The sequence below is a fragment of the Haemaphysalis longicornis genome, unplaced genomic scaffold, assembly GCF_048455015.1.
Source record: "Haemaphysalis longicornis isolate Haplotype H1 unplaced genomic scaffold, Haemaphysalis longicornis Haplotype H1 scaffold_2, whole genome shotgun sequence".
Taxonomy (NCBI): domain Eukaryota; kingdom Metazoa; phylum Arthropoda; class Arachnida; order Ixodida; family Ixodidae; genus Haemaphysalis; species Haemaphysalis longicornis.
The window spans coordinates 161,108,723-161,125,397 of NW_027526295.1; the positions used below are offsets into that span (position 1 = coordinate 161,108,723).

The 16,675-nt window shown below is 48.7% G+C and overlaps 1 protein-coding gene across 1 annotated transcript in view; it reads left to right on the forward strand.

The window, feature by feature from the left end:
* Positions 1-778: 778 nt before the first annotated feature.
* LOC144169403 (fibroblast growth factor receptor 2-like) overlaps positions 779-16,675 on the forward strand; it is a 53,697-nt gene continuing 37,800 nt past the window's right edge. Inside the window, exon 1 of the mRNA XM_077698525.1 lies at positions 779-1,354. The gene's annotated coding sequence lies outside the window, so the exon portion shown is untranslated. The remainder of the gene's footprint in view (positions 1,355-16,675) is intronic.

Consider the following 16,675-nt stretch of genomic DNA (forward strand, 5'->3'; position numbering starts at 1 on the left):
TTGAATTCACTTGTGCAACCTCTACCGTGTTCGTCGTGGGAGGAACGAAACGGGAGGGGAAGAGCGCGAGAGGTGGACGGGAAAGAAAAGATAGGCAATTACATGCCAGAGGTGGTAGAAGATTGTATGCAGTCTTTCGACGACATTTGGAGCAAAGGGAGCAGATACGAGGCCAATTTTTTTAGCTTAGCTACTGATTGTCACCAGCTGATAGTCACGTCCCGTTCTCGCAGTATCCCGTCTATTAGGTATAAATAACTAAATACAGGCCCTCTTGATCCTATATCTTATTATTTAAGAATCCCATTTCTAAGTGGCACGCAGCAGCGCAAGCTCGTTGATCACTAAGAGAAGAAAACGTAGTTGTAAAATATACTGAGTTTCTGCCAATACAGCAAGAATGACGTTCTTCCTAAGAATTGATAAGTTTGACTCAGCAGGGATCCGGGCAGCGAGCCCTGGTTGAGCACCTAAAAGCTCCGTAATGCCTCGATGCAAAGTTGTAAAGTTCTAAAGTTCCAATTAGAGCGTTATGCGCACTAGCTACGCGATTAAAAGTGGCTTACGGTTGTTTTGACGGCTCTGGACACCCTAATACCATATAGGCGTCCGCTCCTGGACCCTTCGTAAACATCAATTTAGACCACACCTCCGTCTATATCTCGCGCACTCTCACGTTTTTCTAATTTGCCTGCTTCAAAAAATAAAGAAAACAAAACTGTATCTGTGCTCGGGCACTGTATACTCCTTCATTTGTCAGTACAACGCAGACGTCTCTAGCTAGAATGGTGGGTTATTGTTCCTCATTTTTGCGAGACTTATCGATTTGACTTAGTGCGCGCACCCTAACGTTCGGTTGATGTGTCAGCGCTACTCCGAGTCACTTTGTTTTCCAGCGCCCCGCAGCAACAGTAGCCCGCGGAGGCGAAGGAGCGGGCCCTACCCCAGGAAAGGGTCATCCATCGGAGACGGAGCCCGAGCAGCGGTGGACGGCGTCCACACACCGGGGGAACCTCGGAATGTGTTCGCCCGCGTGCTGCATCTTCCCTGTGACGTCAGCCATCCTTCTCCCCCCGGAGGCGCTCCCCACGCCCACGCCATCTCGGCGTCCCGTTTCGAGACGAGCGTGAAGCGTGCGCCCGTGCCCATCCGAGAAGTCAAGCAACAAAACCGCCTGTGGTCATCGTAGTACAGCCGGCTATGGCATGAACCGCGCAATCCGGGAAATTCAAGACGTGTGTTTCTACGGCACCCTCAAAGCTTCCCGGATACGGAAAGCCTCTAGGCCAGACCTGCAGCATCCCCTGGCTCGGATTACGGCATTTAGCTCGTTATCACCCATCAGCTCCGGCCGGTGAGCTAATCTTCGTGCGCTTGGAGAATGTGCGAAATCTAGGGCTGGCTTCACGATGCAGTTTGCAAACTCTGTGGGAATGCTGTCTTATTTGGGTAGCGTTTCCACAATGTGAGCACAAGATGATTCGCGTATCCGATCCACATAGTGCTTTCATTTAACCGAAGCACGCTCTTGAACCCGCGAGCCTGCTTCGAACCGCATTCATAACTTGTGACACAAATGCAATCTATGACTGTAACTTGAGCGCACAAAAAACAAGGACTGAACGAAAGACACGAAGACCAGCGCAGTGTCGTTCAGTCCTCGTTTTTTGTGCGCTCAAGGTACAGTCATGAATTGTCTCCAAATAGCCCGCGTTTCAGTCTTATTACAGATGTAATCGTTTACACTGTGGAAGCCGTTTCAAGCAGAGCTTATTGAAGCAATGAATGACAGTGCTTGTTGTCCTTCGACATTTTACGGACGTTGAAGAATAGCTCCAGAGTTCCTGTCATGCATTTTCCTGTTATGTTGCGTGATGCTGTGTTTCCGCCAGAGGCAAATGAGGCGTTTTTTTTAATGAGCCAGATCTACCTAACGCGAATTTTGACAATCAAGCGGAACTTTGTTACCGGACCTAAATGCAACGCCGCCAAAACAATTAGATGACATTCATTTCTTTATTTTATTTATTACAAGTACCTACATCGCCAACTGGGCATTGTTGTAGGGGGGTTACAGTAGAAAATAGAATACAAACAGCAAAATTGTAACCAAACTAAAATCATGCATAACATTATACATGAGAAATATAAACACTTGCAGTACAGCATTGTAACAACAGTACAAATTTACATTTAAAAGACATATTTTACATGCCAGCTAGGGGAAGCTTATGGACACATGTAATTAAAAATTATGTCGTGAATATAAGCAATACGGGGTGATAAGCTTGGATTTGGCTCATATTCAAATGCAACACTCAAGTTGATGCGGCATTCTTATAAAATCTTTATTTACATTAACTTTTAAGCATGGTGCGATGCAATTTTGGTAGAAAAGGGCGTTTTAAATATGCAACAGAGATTCAAGAACAGTAGAAATATACATGGAGACCAGGTGAGTCCTATTGGCACCAATTAGCAGCTCTTTTAGAATTCTTCCCTAGCGTAGTTTTCTTGCGCACGCCTCAAGGAACTCATGAAGTAAGCAAGGTTTTCGTTGCTTTGCCATCAATTTTCAAACCGCTTAAGGCTGCTCATGTCCTTTTCTTCACCTCAATGAAGTGGCTCGTACCCTCAAGGGGGGGAGGGGAGAGAAAGATTTGCCAGTCCTTGTAAGCGGCGGCTATTTAGTTAAGTATGACAAATATGGGAGTAAACAAATAAATATAACCAGAGTTTTTTGTAAGGTGGGGCGAGACGAAATGAAATCATTCGTTCACATCTCTCAGTTTCATTTCGTTCGCGTCTTCTTCCATTCACTTCGTCGTTAACATCTGGGGACAGAACTTTCATTCAACTCCTAATTGCCGCCTGAATTCATAATAAGCCACTACGAAAAGAAAAAAAAAAAAGCTTCCGAAAATACCCGAACAGCCAAGCCAAAAGCAAACGCCCATTGGGCAAACGGGTTTGTCTCATTTTGATCAGTGAAACCGCAGGATAAGCTCATTTTCGATACGAAGTACGATCTGCGTACGCATTTTCAGGGCATTAACTGAACTGTTTGCTTGCCACCCCTTTTTTAGGGGAAAGTTGCTGAGTTTTTCTTGTCACAGCAGTTTTATCCGACTCAGTTTCGGTTTCTGGGCCTGGCTCATTTCGAGAAAAAAACGCCTCAAATATTTGAGATGGCTTAAGAGGGAGCGCATTAGAATACCACGCTTTTGGCTTCTGTAATATATGCTCTATATCCATTTTAAGCAGGGTGTCGAACGGGAACCGAACAGAACCGAACCGAAAACCGGAACCGAACGGGTATTTTTCCGGAACTGAACCCGCACCCCAACCAATATTTTTTGACTCCGCTGAACCCGAACCAGAACTGAACCGAAAAAAAAGAAATAACGGTTACCGGTTCATGACAAAACGGTTCGACCGTCCCTTGCTGATAACATGGGGCCAATGTCGTTCGGGGCTTTTCTTTTTCACGCACAATCAACTTATCACCTTCGTCCACTTTTCTCATTCATAATAATAACAAAAGGAATGCTTTAAACGCTCTCTTCGTGGTCGCAGCATTGGTAAAAGGTTGTGCACGGAAATTGCAGCGGCATGTTGCTGCTGTTCGTTCCAGCAAGGTGCAAGGCTGGGAAAAAGGAATGGCCCGTTCTCGGCGCAGTTTGCAGGACGGTTATAGCTCCCACATTGCCCTTCCCTCACTGGGACTGCGCAGAGGCAAGCAGGCGGCGAGACTGCTGCACAGCGCACCGGCCAAGGCTTACAGCCCAAATGGGCCTACTTGTAGCACCTAAAGAGTGCGGAAATTTTGGCTGGTTGGAACATAGTCGTAAGAATGCAAAGAACACTCGAAGGACGGGACACAGGGACAAAGAGGCGCACACTTGTGTTTACTATAGCAAGCATGTGGATGATGTGGTTGCTGCTTGAGGCATAGACTTTATAAAGGCGAGGCGAACCGAGTCTTCTTGGCACCTCATTCCGCACCAGTCGTTCATTGTGCGGAAAGGGCACGAAATGGAAGACACGTGCCAATGCAAAATTTCGAGTGTCAATTCGAAATTCGAGAAGTTGCAATCTTTCTAATTGAGAGGTGCGCCAGAATTGGAGTTGGGCACTAGACGTACGAGTTTACTGATTGCCACTATAGTTTTTCGTGGTAAAGTTTCGTCTACAGGAAAAGCTGCTGTTCACAGGCCGATGCAACCCTCGGTTGTGTGCGTGTGCTTAGGTCTCTGCTTGCGAGCGTGCTCTTTACGTGGAAGTTTTTTTGTAGATTGTTTTGTTACAGCGATGCCGGCAGCATTCCATCTAAATTGACGTGGTAGCAAGCCGTATGCCGAAGGTGCCGCAGCCTGTGGTTGGTGGTATTTCTGTGCTGCGTCTCCTTAACGCTTGGCTTGGGACGCTAAATGGGCCATGAAGACAAAGCCCGCCTTGCCTTATTTGAGAGAACTAGCTTTTAGTCATTCGTTCAGCTCCATTATGGTCTCAAGGACGTCGTTTTCACCAGAAAAGATAAAAAACGTCGGAAAACATTCAAATTTTCCGCTACACAACGTCAGGGGGGCCGTAATGACAAAACAACTAAAACTGTTGGCAGTGTGTTAACTTATTGTTAGCATTCGAATGGTACAGTAAAACAGAAAAAGAGGCATCAGTAGATTCCCCAGTGATCTCTTATGGCGCGAGCTTTACGTGGTCCCTAGAAAGACATAAGGGCTGGAACAAAAAGTGGCTGGTACGTTTTCTTTATTATCAGACCTGATTCATTAAACTTGAATTCGAAGCTGCACCACTTTTATGAAAAAAGCAGCATTCCGAAAGACAAAAAATTGAATTTCATATGTATCGTGTCTTAAACTACAAAACGTTTCGTGTTCGCACTTCGCTGATTATTCAGATTTGTGAACCCGTTCGCGAACTGGTTCAGGCTTCCGAAATGGTTCGCGAACCGGTTCGGTGCGTGATTTAGTCGAACCGGAGCGCAACCCGAACGAAATGGATTGGATTTACCCGAACCCGAACCGTAAACGAAGCCTAACATGGCCCTTTGCGCAGAAAAGCTGGCTTCCGGCATTTTTAGCAGAAGCAGCTCCTTTGGAAGCAATCCATACCACGGGGCGTTCTCGAGCGCGAGCTTAGAATTGGCAGTACCGAAAGATGGCTCCTTCTGATGCGTTCCATGTCCCAAAGTGTCCCATAGCACAAGTGAATATACAAGCAGTCAAATTCACCATCGTCGTCCCCTACCCCATTACACGCCGACAGGATCGAGCAGCGGCACAACGCGTAGGGGACAGATCGAAGACATTCGAAAGCGTCATGGCGGATCGCAATGCAAAGTTTCCGCAGCGGCAAGATTGCGAAGCCCTTCGACGACGCGATGCGGAAGCAAGGCCTCCCAGGTGTTCGACTGAAGATTCGTGCTTTCGCATTCACAACCCATAAGAAGTGCTTAGGTGTCCTCGCACCTTTTTATTCTTATCAGAAAGTTTTCCTCTAGAATACTATTCGCGTCTTTCGCTGTATCTAGGGTTTCAATGTTAGTATAAAGCCCAGAAAAATTGAAAAAAAGTAGGCTGAAGCCGAGTACGTTGCCATAAGTGAATTCAGTTATAACCGAAACAGACATAGCATAACCTTGATATGTGCTGCGCGATAGTTTATCACACTTTGGCGCTGCGAAACGAGTTATAGATTCTCTTGATCTGCAGGCATTCTGTGCACAGATATACGGTGGGCTTTCCACGTCGTAGATTTCTAACAACCCATGGAACGCTGGGTTCAGGAAATGATACTCTACAGTGAATCCCAACCATGCCATCAACCAAGTAATAGAAAAATGCACAGAGTACAATAAACCGTTTTACATAACATGTATAGATTATGAAAAAGCGTTTGATTCATGAAACACCGCCGAAGTTATGTACGCCTTACAGGATAAAGGAATAGAGGAGACCTACCTACGACTCCTGCACGCTATATATATATATATATATATATATATATATATATATATATATATATATATATATATATATATATATATATATATATATATATATATATATATATATATATATATATATATATATGTATATATTGATATATTGCCACGAACCATGTTTGGGTTTGTTTATTTATTGTTTGTTTTTAATGCCCGGCCGCGCCCGGCTCTGTTATCTGTGTCCCATCCGAAGCGCGTGTTCCATTCTTTATTTGTATGCCGCACGGGCTATCTCATTCAGATAAGCAGAGTGTTTCGCCCTAACGACGCTAGCCCAGAATAATCTTTTGTGATCTACAATGTTCTGGATGCGAATCGACGGTTCCAGAAACTCTCGCGCCGAAAGATAAAAGCCGGCACAGCAGACGCCGCGGCATTCGATTCTGCGACGCTCGCCGACGCACGTACGTCACGTTGTTGACCGCTGCTTCGCCGCCTCTGTATTCTTTTCAGTTGTTAGGGGAGCACACGTTCGCTCCAATAAACTTGTTTCTTTTCCAAAAAACTGCGTCGTCCTTGGCTTCGTGACATCTGGTGGAGGTGCGGGGTACGCACCCTTCATGCCCACTGCAACCTCTGGAAGCCGCCAAGCCAGTCCAACAAGAGCCAGCCTCCGCCTGCAAGATTTACCACCCGAGGTCGGTCTACTACCGGAGGAAGCGAAGAAGAAAGACGTCGCAACCAGCACCATGGCCAACCAAGCCAATCCTCCCGTCATTCTGCAGCAGCCACGGGAACCGCCATCATTCCGAGGAGCCCCCGCAGAAGACCCAGAAGAATGGTTGGAGAAACTGGAGCGCGTCCGGAAATTCAACAGGTGGGACGACACAGAAACGTTCCGGCATGTTTTCTTTTACTTGGAAGATTCGGCTCGCACTTGGTTCGAGAACCACGAGAGCTCCTTGACAAACTGGGCTCAGTTCAAAAGCGAGTTTACTAAGACCTTCACTACCGTCGTGCGGAAAGAAGGAGCCGCCCTTTTGTTGGAAACGCGCACGCAACACCCCAACGAAGGAGTCGTGATCTTCGTTGAGGAGATGAAGCAGCTATTTCGCCGCGCGGACCCCGAAATGACGGAAGAAAAGAAGTTGCGCTTCTTAATGCGCGGAGTGAAGGAAGAACTGTTTGCTGGACTTGTCCGAAATCCGCCCAAAACCGTCGCCGAATTCGTGACCGAACCCAGCACCATTGAGAAAGCCCTCGAAATGCGTGCTAAGCAGTATGACCGCAACCTTGTTGGCGCGGCCAATGCGAACGACTTTGGCAGCACGCGGATCCCGGCCGACAGCCTACGCGAAACTATCCGCGCAATAGTGAGAGAGGAGCTGCGGAAACTTCTCCCAACGCCGCCGCAGCCCCAAGTCGCTTCCCTCACCGACGTGATTAGAGAAGAAGTGCAACAAGCGTTGGAAACTTGTACGCCATCCGAGGTAACCCGAGAGCCACAAGCTATGACATACTCCGCGGCTGTTCGTCGACCCCGCCCTGCTCCAACACGCCGTCAAGAGGCCCCGCCGTACCGCCGCCCACTGTCACCCGCCCGACCCCCGGTAGCCCGAAACCAGACGCCGAGGAAGACGGACGTATGGCGAACTCCCGATAACCGTCCTCTGTGCTACCACTGCGGAGAGGCCGACCACATCTACCGTCGCTGCATGACTCGGACTGCGTGGTTTCTCCGTCGACGCACCTCGCCCTCTCCCTGGCCAACGACCACGTGAGATCGACGAGTATCTATCTGAAACCAGCCGTGGCCCAGCGCGTTTCAACCGTTCGCCGTCGCCCTACCCATACCAATCGCCGAACCGCCGTAGCAACGCTGACTTCGCCCGTGGAAGGTCCCCCAGCCCACGCGGGGGAAAATAAAAGCAGCAACTTCTGGAGGTGAAGTTGCTCTACGGCGAAAAACCGGAAACCCTCCAACGACGCAAGGACGCGCCGAAGACAGTGATTCACGACATGCCCTCGTCCCGACGACCCGCCCTAACCCTGACGAGACTCCCGAACACGACGACAGCTATACGCTGCGACGCTTATCCGACCTGACCGAGACGTCCGCTGAGAAGACGTCGACAACGACGACGCACCATGCCCGACCGTCAACACGCACAAGCCGAGATGCGACGCCCCGACGCACCCGGAACTCGAAGAAGGCGGCATCCGACGTCAAGGTGTGCATCGACGGTTTTGATGTAGTCGCCCTCGTAGACACGGGAGCCGACTACTCCGTAATGAGCGGACCATTTGCGTCTAAGCTGAAGAAAGTTATGACCAGATGGGACGGTCCGCTCATACGCACAGCAGGAGGCCACCTTGTGATGCCAAGTGGAACGTGCACATCGCGCGTCACCATAGACGGCACGGCGTACCCTGCGGTGTTCGTCGTTTTGCCCAACTGCTCCCGCGACGTAATTCTCGGAATGGACTTTTTGACGGACAACGGCGCAATAATCGATCTGCAGACGAAGTCGATAACTTTTTCCTCCGACCACTCCATCACGCCGGAATCGAACCCCGAACAGCGTGCAGCTCTAAGGATCGCCGATGATCACGTCACCCTGCCACCACGCGCAAGCTTGATGATCACCGTCTACTGTGAAGGTGCTGCTCCCGATGTCGACGCTATCGTGGAGAGTGACCAAAGGTTGCTTCTTGACCGCGGTGTGTCTGTCGCAAGAGGCATTGCGCGGTTTAAGCAGCGCAAATCCCACGTTTTGGTCACCAATTTCACCGAGGAGTACCAGCATTTAAACAAGGGCGCTGTAATTGCGTTCGTCGAAGAAACACAACAAGCAAGTGACGTGATAGCAGTCGCCGACTTTGAACGCGCACCCGACGATACCTTCAAGCTTCCGCACCCCTTCGACGTGAATCCGGTGCTACCGCAAGAAGAAAGGAACAAGTTATTGGTGTCGCTACAGCGAGTGTTTTTCGTCGAACTCAAAGTTACGTCAAACACCTCTGGCGAAGCACCGGATAATAACCGAGGATGGAGCGCGACCCACCCGACAGTCACCGTACCGCGTCTCTTCACACGAGCGCGAAGCCATCCGGACTCAAGTCGACGACATGCTCAACGACGACATTATACAGCCATCGAAAAGTCCGTGGGCTGCGCCGGTCGTACTCGTGAAGAAAAAAGACGGCACAGTGAGGTTCTGCGTTGACTACCGGCGATTGAGCAAGATCACCAAAAAGGACGTGTACCCCCTGCCACGAATCGACGACGCCCTCGACCACCTCTGCCATGCGAGGTACTTCTCATCGATGGATCTGAAGACAGGCTACTGGCAAATTGAAGTGGACGAGAGAGATCGAGAGAAGACTGCATTCATATCCCCGGACGGCCTATACGAGTTCAAGATGATGCCGTTTGGGCTATGCACGGCACCAACAACGTTCCAAAGAGTCATAGACACTGTGCTAACTGGCCTGAAGTGGCACACCTGCCTCGTATACCTCGACGACGTTGTGGTATTCTCCCGGACTTTCGACGAACACCTCGCAAGGTTGCAGTCGGTACTCGAGGCCATCCGTACGTCGGGGTTAACGCTGAAGCCTGAAAAGTGCCGCTTCGCGTACGAGGAACTGAAGTTTTTGGGCCATGTCGTCAACGCCGCGGGAGTCCTGCCTGACCCGTCGAAAACTTCAGCCATAGCGAACTTCCCAAGGCCGAAAGATAAGAAGGGCGTGCGCAGATTTCTTGGACTGTGCGCATACTACCGGCGCTTCGTCGCAAACTTCGCACGCATTGCAGAGCCGCTCACGCGCTTGACGAAAGATAGCACCCCTTTCAGCTAGGAAGACGACCAAGAAAAGGCATTCTGCGAGCTGCAAAAACACTTGCAAAGCCCGCCCGTGCTCGCTCATTTCGACGAAAACGCCGAAACGGAAATACACACGGACGCCAGTGATATAGGCTTGGGTGCCGTCCTTGTCCAAAAACAAAGCGGGTGCGAAAACGTAATCGCCTATGCCAGCCGTGGTCTGTAGAAGGAGCAGAAAAACTACTCTGCCTTCGAAAAAGATTGCCTGGCTATTATATGGGCCATTTCAAAATTTCGCCCATACGTGTATGGCAGACTGTTCAAGGTTGTAACAGACCACCATGCGCTGTGTTGGCTCGCCAATTTGAAGGACCCCTCTGGCCGTCTTGGGCGGTGGAGTTTGCGCCTGCAAGAGTTCGACGTTACAATCGTCTACAAATCCGGCAGGAAACACTCAGACGCCGACTGCCTGTCCCGCGCCCCCGTCGACCCACCACCACAAGACTCCGATGAAGACAGCGCGTTCTTCGGGGTTGTTACGGAGAGCGACCTAGCCGCCCAGCAGCGTGCCGACCCGGACTTGCGCGTAATGATCGACTACCTCGAAGGAAGAAACGTCGCCGTGCCTAAAGCGTTCAAACGGAACTTACCAGCATTCAGCCTCAAAAACTCCGTCCTCGTGAAGAAGAATTTCAGCCCCGGAACAAGAACGAATTATCTACTTGTCATCCCCGCAGACGAAGTGACGAAATTTTGGAAGCGTCCCACGACGACCCGTCTTCCGGACATCTCGGCGCAGCTCGCACTATTGCAAAAATTAAGGCTAAGTACTTCTGGCCCCACCTTACATCCGACGTCACCCACTACGTTCGGAGTTGCCGTGACTGCCAGCGACGAAAAACGCCGCCAACAAGACCCGCCGGACTTCTGCAACCGATCACCGTCCCGTCGAGGCCCTTTTAACAGATTGGAATGGACCTTCTAGGCCCGTTCCCGACGTCACGATCGGAGAACAAGTGGATTGTCGTAGCGACAGACTACATGACGCGTTCCGCAGAGACCGCCGCTCATCCACGGGGGACTGCACAAGAAATCGCCAAGTTCTTTATAAACCAAGTTGTGCTGCGACATGGAGCTCCTGAAGTCCTAATCACGGACCGAGGAACGGCCTTTACCGCGGAGCTGATGCAAGGAATCTTGCGCGACAGCAACACGGATCACCGAAGAACGACGGCGTACCACCCCCAAACGAACTGACTAATGGAACGTCTGAACAAGACGACTGCGGATATGCTGTCCATGTACGTCGACGTTGAACATAAGACTTTGGACGAAGTCCTCCCGTATGTCACGTTTGCGTACAATACAGCGACGCAGGAAACTACGCAGATGACACCGTTCGAGCTTGTCTACGGAAGACGGCCGACTACGACTACGATGCTCGACGCCATGCTTCCGCATGTAGAAGACGCCGACGTCAACGCCGACGTCCAAGGATACCTTCAACGTGCGGAGGAGGCCCGCCAGCTCGCTCGAGTTCGTATAACGGACCAGCACTGGTGGATGCCGGCCGCTACAACCTCCGACGCCGAGACGCCGAGTACCAACCAGGGGATCGTGTGTGGGTTTGGACTCCCATTCGACGACGCGGACTCAGTGAGAAGCTTCTGCGACGGTATTTCAGACCCTACCAGATTCTACGACGTGTTGGCCAATTAACCCACGAAGTGATCCCCAGTGGTGATTCCGGCACATCACGACGACGCACGCGACCCGAAGTCGTCCACGTGGTTCGCCTCAAACCGTACTTCGCAAGATGACGAACTTTTTTTGTTGTTGTTCTCGTGTTGATGTTTGTTCGGACTGTCGTTTTATTTTAGCATCGGGTCGATGCACTCTTAGAGGGGGGGTAATGCCACGAACCATGTTCGGGTTTGTTTATTTATTGTTTGTTTTTAATGCCCGGCCGCGCCCGGCTCTGCTATCTGTGTCCCATGCGAAGCGCGTGTTCCATTCTTTATTTTTATGCCGCACCGGCTATCTCATTCAGATAAGCAGAGTGTTTCGCCCTAACGACGCTAGCCCAGAATAATCTTCTGTGATCTACAATGTTCTGGATGCGAATCGACGGTTCCAGAAACTCTCGCGCCGAAAGATAAAAGCCGGCACAGCAGACGCAGCGGCATTCGATTCTGCGACGCTCGCCGACGCACGTACGTCACGTTGTTGACCGCTGCTTCGCCGCCTCTGTATTCTTTTCAGTTGTTAGGGGAGCACAAGTTCGCTCCAATAAACTTGTTTCTTTTCCAAACAACTGCGTCGTCCTTGGCTTCGTGACAATATATATATATATATATATATATATATATATATATATATATATATATATATATATATATATATATATATATATATATATATATATATATATATATATATATATATACATACATATGTGAGGGATGCACGGGAAGGATAATCTTTCACAAGCAAAGCGAAACGTTCCCGATTCCGAAAAACAGCGCGAAAAACAATTTTGACACGCGGTCAACATTGTTGACCGCGTGTCTGGAGAGGGTATTCAGTAAGCTTGCCTGGGAAACGCAGGTTTACGGATAAACGGGGTATACTTGAGTCATCTGAGGTTTGCAGACGACATAGTCTTGCTCAATGAATCTGCAGAAAAACTCCAAAAATGGTTGAAGAACTGCAATCAGAGAACTTCGATGTGGGTAAGGAAAATATGAATAAATCTGAAGTAACGATAAATAGGCATGGTGAACGCGCCATTTTCAGTATAAGTAACTTAACACTTAAACCGGCTGAAGAATATATAATTACCTCGGACAGCTTGTCAGTGCTGGTACAAACCACGAGAAAGAAATCCGGGGCATAATAGGAATGGGTCGGAGTGCACTTGACATGCACTCGCAACTAATGAAAATTAAGCCACCTGTATCCCTAAAAGCAAAGCTATTCAATCAATGCATCCCGCCAGTGATGATATATAGAGCGGAAAGTTGGCGCCTTACTAAACAACTAAAAAGAAAACTTGTGTCCGCCCAACATGCCATGGGGCGAATAATAATAGGAGTTACGCTTAGGGACAGGGAACGGGCAACCTGGATTAGGGAGCAAACTTGATTAGAAGATTTTATAGTTCAAATTAAGAAAAAGAAATTGACTTAGGCTAACCCCGTTGTACGACGAACGGACAACCGGTTGTCCCCGAGGGCAACAGAATGGATGCCGAGATAACGCTTTACAGCAAACCAACTTCCCCACTAAATATTTGCAGCTTTCATTCTAATGTATATATCCTAGAACAAAACCACAGTACAGATCTCCATCAGATAACTCCATAATCCGGATAACTCCAGATAAATTCAAAATACCTCCATCATTTCTCTTAGCTTTACTAACAAGGCATAATTACATCCTAGTGGAGTTCTATCCTTTTTGGAATTACCATTTGTTGCCAGTAGACTGGCTTCTACGGAAAGAGCGTGGCCAGGAAAGCGAGTGTAACTCGTGTTCTACCAGACTTATCTCTAGACATACTACACAACGCCAAATTACTCAGGTGACTTCACAACTGCGGGAAGCCTTTTTCAAGCCAGTACCATAGATTGTTGTCAGACGCAGTATTAATACAACTAGCATGATGCAATGGCGTTTATAAAGCCATTGCAGCAGCATCAGCATGTTTGGCACAACCACCGTGAAACAAATTGTAACCGGTGCATGTTACTCCGCAGAGAAAAATTGTTCTCTTGTCAAGTATCAGCAAGCTAATTATCACAGGAGCCTTTTAGATTTCTTCAGTGAGAATTACCTGTTTCCGCACATCTAGCTTCGCTCGTCCCCACCGTTGTATGCAGCAGAGATCTCACATCAATGTTAAAAGGCAAATAAAACAATGTTTTTTTTTTTGCTTTGTCGCACACAGTTGATCTCACACTTATTTGGACAACACTCTGGTCAATACTATCGTATACAGAGATTCTTCTTTTTAAAGAAAACATTCATACAGTAATATATAGCGTGAGCATACACCTCAGTTTCCCTGGTTATTCGTGTCATCAAAGGATGAGTTTAGCCCCCAATTATTTCGATAAATCGTAGTTCTTGCGCAAAAAAACGTCCTTTAAAGATGAATTGAGCTGTATAAGTTCCCCCGAAGCTAAGTTCTACCTTACGAAACGAAGTCGTGTTTTCTCTTGATTGTCCCTCTAACGGCGAAGTCATGCCAATCACTAGAGCCAAATCGGTGAATGACGCGGCACAGGGAGCGGTTTGACTCGAAATTGCGTTTTTGGGCAATGTCCTGTTAAAAAGCTAATGCATTTTCCCATAAACCGGTTGGTCGTCCGAAAAGCTCAGATATGATCTCCGGACACACTGCGCGTGTGTGAAAGATGGCTTCCATTCGTGAAAACAGATACTCGAAAATCGCGAAAAATGAAAGGTTCTTAATAAGACAATACACGCATCGATTATGACGAAGGAGTACGATAGTGTACCTTTACCCCATAGAACACGTTTCGGTAAGATCGTTCGTGAACCCACCGCGGTAGCTCAGTGGCTAAGGCATTGCGCAGCTGAGCACGAGGATGCGGGTTCGATTCCCGGCCACGGCGGCGGCTTTTCTGGTGGAGGCGAAAAGCAAAAAACGCCCGTGCGTACGAGATTTCGGCGCACGTTCAAGATCCCCAGGTGGTCAAAATTAATCCAGAGCCCTCCATTACGGCAGCGCGCCTCATCCCCAGGCGGCACAGAAAGTGTGCCCCAAGACCGGCCCGTCTATGGCCGCTTTCTGGCATGTCCGGCCAGCATCCAGGTTCTGGCAGCCACTGATCATGCGTTGAACGGCCAACATTCGGCAACCAGCGCTTCGGTATTTTTCCGTCCGCCCGTGTCCGGCCGCACAACGGCACCTAACCGGCTGCCAGATATTCAGTTCTCTTACGGCTGCCGATGTTGAGACAGAGAACGGCCGAAGTACGGCCCTAGGGCATCCGTTTTTTTTTCGGGAAGCGGTAACAGGCCGAAGCACGGCTAGCGACCGGCCACAGAATATGCGTATTCTTGCGGCAGTTGGTGTTCGAAAGGAGACCGGCCGGAGCGCGGCTGCCATGCATTCGTTGTTTCAACGGTGAACCGCGCGTTCGGCGGTAGAATATTCGTTTTCTTCGGGCAACCAGTGTTATGAAGGATACCGGCCGACGTACGGCCCCAGAATATACGTTTTTCATTCGGTTAGCTGTCCTCGGCCGAATTACGGCAAGCGAATGGCCACCGAATATATGGCAACCGGTGTTCAAGAGGAGACCGGCCTAAGGTATCTGGTTATACGTCGGTTTTTCGGCAAACGGCATACAGCCGAACAACGGCACGCGCCTGGGCGCCGAGAATTCATGCAAAGACGTGTTTGGAAGGAGACCGACTGGTTTTTTCCTGGGGGCAGAAAAAGCCGTTAGGGAGCCGAACGACGGGGACGCGTTTTTCATCCGCTCCGTCTTTCTACGTTTTAAATGAACGAACATCGTTTTTCAAACAGTAATGAGTGTTCTCGGTGATCGGGCAAGGTGCAAGGACTCACTGGACATTAGCAGGGAACGTTTTAGGCCATCGAAATGTCATTTATTGCCACAAGAAGACTGTGCCACACCGACGGGTGAGCTAAGCCTCGCCAGTCATCGCCGCTACGACGCCTCTGCCGCCGGCTTCGTCGACGCATCAGCTCGAGGATATTCGCCCCCTCAAGAAATGGAGAGCATTGGAGACATCGACCCGGCAGAGATGTCCGATCCGAGATGAAGATGGTTCACCAGAATAACTGGCCTTCAAGGGCGTCGAGCAAGCGGCCACCACGCAGGAGCTAAAACGCCACCATGTTAAGGACTCCCCACCAAAGAAAGGCAAGTGCGAGCAAAAGCGCAAGTTATTCTGCGTACAATTAAACTGCGACAAGCAATGTTGCGCTATGTTGTTGGTGATAATCGTAGAAGGGACTCGCTCGCGCATTGGTAGGATCAACTTCATGCCCTGCACTATGTTACTTCATGGGATTTTACGACTGCCTGTTTAGAAAAAAAAAACTATTTTAAATTTGCGATAACAACAGAGCCTTGTAGCTGACGAAGCCTAGCTGTTAATTTAGTTCCGATGTTTGAAGGCGAGCTTAGCTACTCTTGGGATATGACTCATTTGGTTAAACATAATCGCCAGCATCCTAGCAAACACGGATTTTGTCAGGATTTTCTTGCTCAACGCAGATTGTTGAGTTCACGCACGATTTGGTTCTTATAAGCTTACAGTGGTTGACTGTATATTCTTGGACTGCAAAAAAGGAAATGATGGTGTTCCATATCCCCTTCTGCGTAGTACATTTCGTCCTATGAACTGAATGAATCGGTTTTTGCATTATTATTACTATTGGCCCTATAACTTTGTTAAAAAGTACTGTGTAGTTTACCGGACTATAGCGAATGAACGTGATTCCGTATACCTGCAGCTTTATTCGAATTTAATAACATCCTGGTGTGCTGATTCAGAAAAGTTTTTGGATGTTAAACAGTGTGTTAACGTGGCACCTTTACAAGAAAACCTTCATTCCAATTGAATACGTATACCGTAAATTATGCTGCTGTGACAACGGCCGAGGAATATAAATACCTAGGAGTTTATTTAGGGAGTGGTTAGAGGTTAAATAGGCAGGTTCCCACCATAAACGTTACGGCTGCATATGCTTTTGTCTTTCTGAGACGAAATTTTAGTGAACCTCCATCTAACTGAAAATAACAACCGTATTTCACTCATGTGCGCTCAATCTTGGAGTACGCATGTGTTTTCGTGGATCCCTACACCAAAGAGCTGG